The sequence below is a fragment of the Palaemon carinicauda genome, chromosome 11, assembly GCF_036898095.1.
Source record: "Palaemon carinicauda isolate YSFRI2023 chromosome 11, ASM3689809v2, whole genome shotgun sequence".
Lineage (NCBI taxonomy): Eukaryota > Metazoa > Arthropoda > Malacostraca > Decapoda > Palaemonidae > Palaemon > Palaemon carinicauda.
Window position 1 is genome coordinate 31,115,768 of NC_090735.1, and position 8,422 is coordinate 31,124,189.

The following is an 8,422-nucleotide window of genomic DNA, read 5'->3' on the forward strand; positions in this document are numbered from 1 at the left end:
TAGGAGCACATTTTAAGCAAGATGGTGGAGGGCGATTATTTTTTTTTTCAAAATTTCTTTTGCTTCTCACAAACGTGCGGTGATCATGCATAAGAGACTTGGTGTAGTTGTAAGTAGACTTCTTATTAATATTTTAAACACTGATACTGTAATGTATTTTCGAATTAATCATAATTATTTTGAAGTGTCATGAGCCCATGGCTCGATAATATATGAAAGGAAATGGTTTACTCAGCCATTTCAATACCCATGAACACCCGTATATATGTCACTAAGATGCCTTCAGTTGTGGTGCTTTCACCATTCAGCACAATCAACGGGTTCTTGGCTGTCGAAAACAGTCTTTACTTCCGAACAAAAGATCTTCCAGCCAAGGTTAATGGAAGGTGATATTCCGAGCCTCTTTATAACAAACAAATGATCTCAACACTTATATAACAAAGAGGGTGACTGGAAGGCACGAAGGAAAGCTTCTTCATAGTCACTAACTACCTAACTACACCTCCGTCGTATTATAGTTTTAAGGACTGGTTACAATGCTACTGATGTCTGTCACTCTCAAGACACTGAACGCTTTAAGCAAAAACCCTTAACTGGGTTTGACTTTATGAAAGTACTAAACGCTCGTGTAGAAAACTAATTGCATTCTCTGAAGTCATGTAATAGTCTTCGTCAAATTGTCCAATACACTCGAAATAACCAAGTCTGTAATTAAGCACTACAAAAGCCATGGGAGTCAATCAATTCAGTTTTTTTTTCCTAAAACGACCGAATTCCATCATGCCAGTTATCAAACAAAAGAACTAATCATCTTTCAACCAAATTTTAGTACAAAAAGAAAAAAAAATACGATCGGGTTTTTATACCCAAGGTCTATAGACCGTATTTATAACCACAAAGAAATTCTTAACGTGAACAACACTTTTGTGGCATCGTTCAGATGAAATTTGCAAAGGTAAAGATATACTTTGGGGAAATATCTCTTTGATAATTACTTTCCGATAGATTGGAGTTAGGTTTTCTTATTATGTATATCAAAAATATATATTTACGAGTTATAAGAAATATCCGTCACTGGTTGAAACTAATTTTACCGGATGTATATACTGTATATATATATATATATATATATATATATATATATATATATATATATATATATATATATATATATATATATATTCATATATATATATTTATATATATATATATATATATTTATATATATATATATATATATATATATATATATATATATATATATATATATATATATATATATATATATATATATACATATATTTATATGTATACACATATATATATACATATATATAAATATATATATATATATATATATATATATATATATATATATATATATATATATATATATATATATATACATAGTATATCAGGTAGAATTAATTTCAACCAATGACGGATAATTCATATAATTTGTAAATATATATCTTTATATAGATAAGATAATGTTACTCGAATCTATCGGAAATTAATTATCAAAGATATTTTCCAGGAATTTAATAGAAAATGACGAAATAAATAAATAGAAATAGTTAATTTTTCTCTTTTTATTTCGCGTCCGTCTATATATACTTTGATTGGCATAATGGACTTTATTCAAATACTGAATTCGCACAGAGAGCAGACATGTGTGGATGGTTGCTATTTTTAGTATCCTGGGATATCGATAATTCCTTTTAAAGGCTGCTTATGAATGGCAGAGGCAAGGAACAGTGACATTGCCCTTGCAAGCGGGACATGATAATGTCCTGGAGACTGATCATATATTATATGAACAGCGCCCAAGCCACCTATCTACCCAAGCTAGGACCAGGGAGGGCCAGGCAATGGCTGCTGATGACTCAGCAGATAGACCTATAGGCTCCCCCAAACCCATTAACCTTAGCTCACAAAGATAGTAAGGTTGCAGACACTAAAGGTACCAACGAGCCTGAGCGTGACTCAAACCCCCGTCTGGCAAACACCAGGCAGAGAAGTTGTCAATCAGGCCACAACAACCCCCTTTTCGTTATGAATTAGGAGAAAACTGTGACTTGGGTTAGAGTTCTTATGCTTGAGGGCACATTTTGTGACACTGTTCTATCTTCCTCTTGTTTTTTTTTTTATTCTAATATTGATTCTGTTTTGAAATATTTTATTTCGATTACTCATTACTTCTCTTATAGTTTATTTATTTCCTTGTTTCCTTTCCTGACCGTTTTATCGAATAATGATAATAATTATAATAATAACAGTTGGCTTAGCCACCAGTTTAATCAATTAGATTTCCTTTTCTTCCTCTATGCAGAATAATATCCATGGGCTATTTCCCATAAATCTTAGTCCGATAAGAAGGAGAATCATTATTTGAACAGTATCTTTGTGAATAAATGATGAATATATAAATGAATAATTATAATGACTATCTTATTAGTTCTCTGTAATTTATAATTCTTCCATGGTTTTTTTCTTTTCATGATGGAATAGAAATAAAAACGAAAATATACGAAATGGATGTGAAGTATTGAGCGTCAAGTATGTTCATATATTACATTTCAAAAATGTAATATCAATGTGCACTCTTCATACTAAATGTTATTTCATATTTTTTTTGCACCAATCTAATATATTTAAAAGAATAAACATACGAGAGAGAGAGAGAGAGAGAGAGAGAGAGAGAGAGAGAGAGAGAGAGAGAGAGAGAGAGAGATTTCTCTTTTCTCTGAGCACAGGACGTGAAATTTAGTATTTGTTCAAAACAACGGGGAATTCTGAGCTTTGCTCCCAGTTCCTGTTTCGACCAATCAAATGTAAATTGAGGAAGAACGTTTCCAATTCCACAGGTTTAGATATTTTGGTCTTCAGTTCATTTTCTATTTAGAATTAGTTATTTCTCGTTAGAGAGGGATATATCTAAAGATCTGTCTTTATGACAAGCTATAAGGTAGAGAATGATATAAATTATGCTTTTATTTTGGTAGAAATATTGAAGTTATATCAATTGCATTTCACATGTAAGGGGTAATTTTAATGGTTACTCCTTTATTCTCTAACATTTCATTCTCTAACACTAACTGTCTAAGATAAATAAAGAGATGTTATGTACAGTACTAAATCCGCCTAGAATTAAAAACATTGACCCGTGTCCCTTTGAATAGCATGGTGAGAAGACAAGCTATATGATAGAGAACGATATTGATTATATTTTTATTTTTGGTAGCAATATTGAAGTTATATCAATTACATTTCATATATAATGGAGAATTTCAATGGTTACACCTTTATTCTTTAAAACTTTCTAAGATAAATAAAGTGATGTTTAAATAAATAGCTAAGGCCACCTACTTTTCATTCTAATAAAGGTAAAAAAAATGATTATTTAATTATATAACATAACGACTTTAATAAATTTCCTTCCACTAGCATTCATCAATCTCTTCCTTGTAACATTCCCGGAAGTTGATTCCAAAAGTTTTATAAAACCACATAATTATGAAAACTGTTTTTTTGCAGGAATAACATATAAAAATTAAAAAAGTTTAATAAGTTATTAAATCTTAGATAACAGATAACACGTTATTTGAGATGTCACGAAAAAAATACTTCACAAAATTCGACTAGTGTTGATAATCTTGAAACTTCACAACACCGCCTAGTAATAAATCAGTTAGCGTAAAACCGGAAGTGTGCCTGGTAAAATATTTTCAGTGAAGTTGATTGATGGATCTTAAAGCTTATAATATTTCTTACTGTATTAAAACAATTTTATAAAATAGATATCACCCAAAAAAGTGAGGGAGATATGCATGATGTTGTAATTCAAGGGGTATTAGTTTGTTGCGTGCGGCCGGAAAAGTGTATGGTAAAGTGCTAATTGATATGATTAAGGATAAAACAGAGGATGCAATCTTATAAGTACAGGGTAATTTTAAAGGAGTAGGGGACGTGTGGATCAGATTTTAGAGTTCGGCAGATATACGAGAAATATTTAGCAAAAAGCAAGGAGGGGTATGTTGCGTTTATGGATCTGGAGAAAGCTTATGATATAGTTGATAGGGAGGCGATATGAAATGTGATTAGGTTATATGGACTTGGTGAAATGTTGTTGCAGAGTGTGTAAGGATAGGAAATGAAGTACTGTATGTGGTTTACACTGAGAGTGGGGCTGAGACACGGATGTGTGATGTCACCATGTTTGTTCACTTTTATGAGAGAGGTAAATGCTCGAATGCTTGGTCGAGGGTTGAAACTGATAGACGAGAGGGATTATGAGTTGGAGGTGAATCAGTTGTTGTTTGTAGATGATACTGTATTGGTTGCAGACTCAGAGGGGTTTGGAAGGGTGTGTGAGAAGAGGACGTTGAGAGTTAATGTGGGTAAGTGTAAGGTTATGAGATGCACAAGAAGGGAGGGTGGTGCTAGGTTGAATGTCATGTTGAATTGAGAGTTCCTTGAGGAAGTAGATCAGTTCAAGTACTTGGGGTCTGTTGTTGCAGCAAATTGCGGAGTGGAAGCAGATATACGCCAGAGATTGAATAAAGGATGGAAAGTGTTGGGGGTAGTGAAGGGAGTGGTAAACAATAGCGGGTTAGGAATGAATGTAAAGAGAGTTCTGTATGAGAAAGTGATTGTACCAACTGTGATATATGTATCGGAGTTGTTAGGATCGAAGTTATGGGTAGATAGTGCTTGAATGTGTTCGAGATGAAGTGTCCGAGGAGTATGGCTGATGTATCTTCATTAAATAGGGTTAGGAACGGAGTAGTGAGGTTGAGAAGGGGTGTAAAGCCTGCCTGACACTTGCGCGCATTTTTGCCACGCACTGGGTTTTTTCCCGCACCGTTCACGACCAGTTTACGACACGTTCCCGCATAGTTCACGACAAGTTCATGCTACGTTCACGCCATGGCACGAATTGGCACGCCTAGTTCACGACAAGTTCACGACACATTCACTCATCTTTCCGCATCATTCCGCATCGTTCAAGCATCGTTCACGCCAGTTCACGAATTGGCCACTCCATATAAAAACGGGGCTTCTCCAACCCGAGGACATTCTTGGATTGGCTTCGGAAGAGACAACAATGCTTTCTGTCAGAGACACCATTGCATTGAGGAGAAGAAACGTATCTTTTTCGTTTGTATTTTTTGTTGCCCTTTATTTTTGTTTCAATGAGAAAGCATTTGATTTACATATAAATAGCAGACATAAAATATGTACAAGTATTAAGAAAGCATTTTATTTTAACATTAAAAGCAGCAAACATGAAAAGTTTTTAGGCTGTTGATTTTAAGGTAATAGAGAAAAAAGTGTGTTGAAATAAGAAATCATTTTATTTTTACATTAAAACAGCAAACAGAAAAAATTTGTTTTGCTCTTCATTTTAAGGTAATAAAGAAGAATAAGTATGTTGATGAAATAAAACATCATTATATTTTTACATTAAAACAGCAAACTTAAAAATTTCTTGGGTTTATTTTTCAGTTCATTTTTATTTAAAACAAAATTTTGGTCTCTTGATTGGTAATAGAGGAAAATAAGTGTGTGCATGAAATAAGACATCATTTTATTTTTACATTCAAACAGCAAATATAAACAATTATTAGGTTTATATTTTTCTTTCCTTTTCATTAATTTTTTTCGTTTCCTTTTTGTCTCTTCATTATAAAGTTATAGAAATAGTTTGAAATAAGATATCATTTTTTTTCACAGTAAAACAGCAAATATAAAAATTTATTAGGTTTATTTTTCTTTCCTTTTCATTAATTTTTTCCTTTCCTTTTTGTTTATCTTCATTATAAAGTTATAGAAATAGTTTGAAATAAGATATCATTTTTTTTTCACATTAAAACAGCAAATATAAAAATTTATTAGGTTTATTTTTCTTCCCTTTTCATTAATTTTTTCCTTTCCTTTTTGTTTCTCTTCATTATAAAGTTATAGAAATAGTATGAAATAAGATATCATTTTTTTTTCACATTAAAACAGCAAATATAAAATTTTTTAGGTTTATTTTTCTTTCCTTTTCATTAAATTTTTCGTTTCCTTTTGGTTTCTCTTCATTATAAAGTTCACGCCACTTCCCGCATCGTTCACTCCAGTTCACGCACTGTTCACTCCAGTTCTCTCCAGTTCACTCCAGTTCGCGCATCGTTCACGACTATTTCACGACTATTTTTGGCGTGCCAATGCGTGCCACAAACTTTAAACATTTCAAAGTTCTGGGCACGCATGGCACGCATGCCACGCATCGTTCCCGCACTGTTCACGACAATTTCACGACTTGTTCACGCGAGTTCGCGCATCAATGCGTGCCATGCATGCCACGAATGCGTGCAAGTGTCAGGTACCCTTAAGAAATTATTTAGCAGCTAGAGTGGGTATGGATGTGTTGAGGATTTCTGGCCACGTAGAGAGAATAGAGAAGGGTCGTCTGCTGAAGAAGGAGATGAATACAAGAATTGATGGGAGAACTACAAGAGGAAGACTAAGTTTTCGGTGGATGGACTCAGTGAAAAAAGCTCTGGGTGATAGGATGGTAGGTGAGAGAGAGGTAAAAGAGCGTGCTAGAAAGTAATTGTGAAGCAGTTTCGGTAGTCCCTGCAGCTTCCTCCATTCGCCTTGGTGTCTGCTGAGGTAGCAGCAGTAGGGGAGTCAGCATAGGAAACTTAATTTGTGGTGGAAAACGGGGGAAGGTGCCAGTGGCACCTAAGTGGTACAAATCAAACTCGGCTGAGTCCCTCGTCAGGCTGGGAGGAGCAAAGAGAAGAAAATTCCCCCTTTGTTCTTTTTTATTTTGGATACCACGCAAAATTGCGGGAAGTTCCTTTGTATATCGATAAAATGGATACTGTAGACAAGTGCTAAATGTTGTGCGACCGTGGAAAGTATAGGTTTGAAATTGATACTATTGATATTAATTGTTTCTTAAGTAAAACTAGGTTTGATATTCTGAGAGATACAATTAGCGGTTATTTTGATGAATAGATTTGAAATATTTTTTAATCTATTTACATTTAAAAGATAAGGTTTCTTAAAGAACAAACTTCACCTTATGACTATTGGTAATATTAAGATATACTCTCATGATAGGTATTGATATTTACCTCTAATTACTACCAATTGCAGTGAACAACAACCGTAAAAAAATATTGACAGATGAAGAACGTAAAGAAGAAAGACCATAAAACATCACTTTTAGTCCGTAAAACCCCAATTTTTCCGAACTATTCGTCTACAGCGGGAAGTGCCATATATTTCACCAAAAGAAATATGCATCGTGAATACAGCCAATAATATATACAACGGCAGGTACTATACAAGAGTATGGGTGGAACTATCTCTCTCTCTCTCTCTCTCTCTCTCTCTCTCTCTCTCTCTCTCTCTCTTCCCTTACAAGAACTCTTATTTTCGAAGGCAAAATACCCCATAAAATCTACCCTGACAATTTGTTTCTTCATCATATCAAGAAAATTTTCTTTTTTACTGGTAAAATCTCATCAACATCGTGGATTTTTCCTTAGCTTTATCATTTGTAACATGCATTTTTACGTTTGAATAACATATACTGTATAAATTGTTAAGATTCTTAAACAAGACCGTACACATTAAAAGCAAGTCTAATTCAGAAAGCAAACCAATTTAGATATTCAACCTTACCATGGAATTATTAACTAGTGATTAGACAAATTTAGTATTACTCTGTTAAAACAAACAACAAGGATTAGACTTCATAATTGCAAAACGTTTGTATATATACACATACATACACACCCACAAACACACACACACGCATATATATATATATATATATATATATATATATATATATATATATATATATATGTGTGTGTGTGTGTGTGTGTGTATTGTATACACGTAAATAGATTTATCAAACTCCTAAATCAAAATACTACTGATAAAAAAGGACATTAATATAATTATTATGCAAGAAAATATTCACAACAGAGCAACATAAATTTCACAAGCAACAAATAAACGAACAGACTAAAGAAAAAATCAAAGAAATACTTCAAATTCTCTCTATGTCTTTTCCTTAAATACGGAAGAAGGGCATCCTCCCCTGAGGATAGGGATGAGAATCCTTTTCAAGCTACAAGGTTTCCTCTTTCACACTCCATTTGCTCAGAAGGAAATTCTTAATAATGAAATGTTCTTGGTCCTTCAGGGACTTCAGAACCCGGGACTTTAGGTAAAAACAGCTTATGGTAATGGTAGATAAGATTGGCCTGGTGTTCTTTTAAACGATATAAAAAACTTCTTTGGTATTCTAGATAGATAGATAATAGAGGGATAGATAGATGATATGGTGCCTATTACAATACAGTTATAATACTTCCATACAATATGTCTTTTCCTGTATACCACATTGATAGAA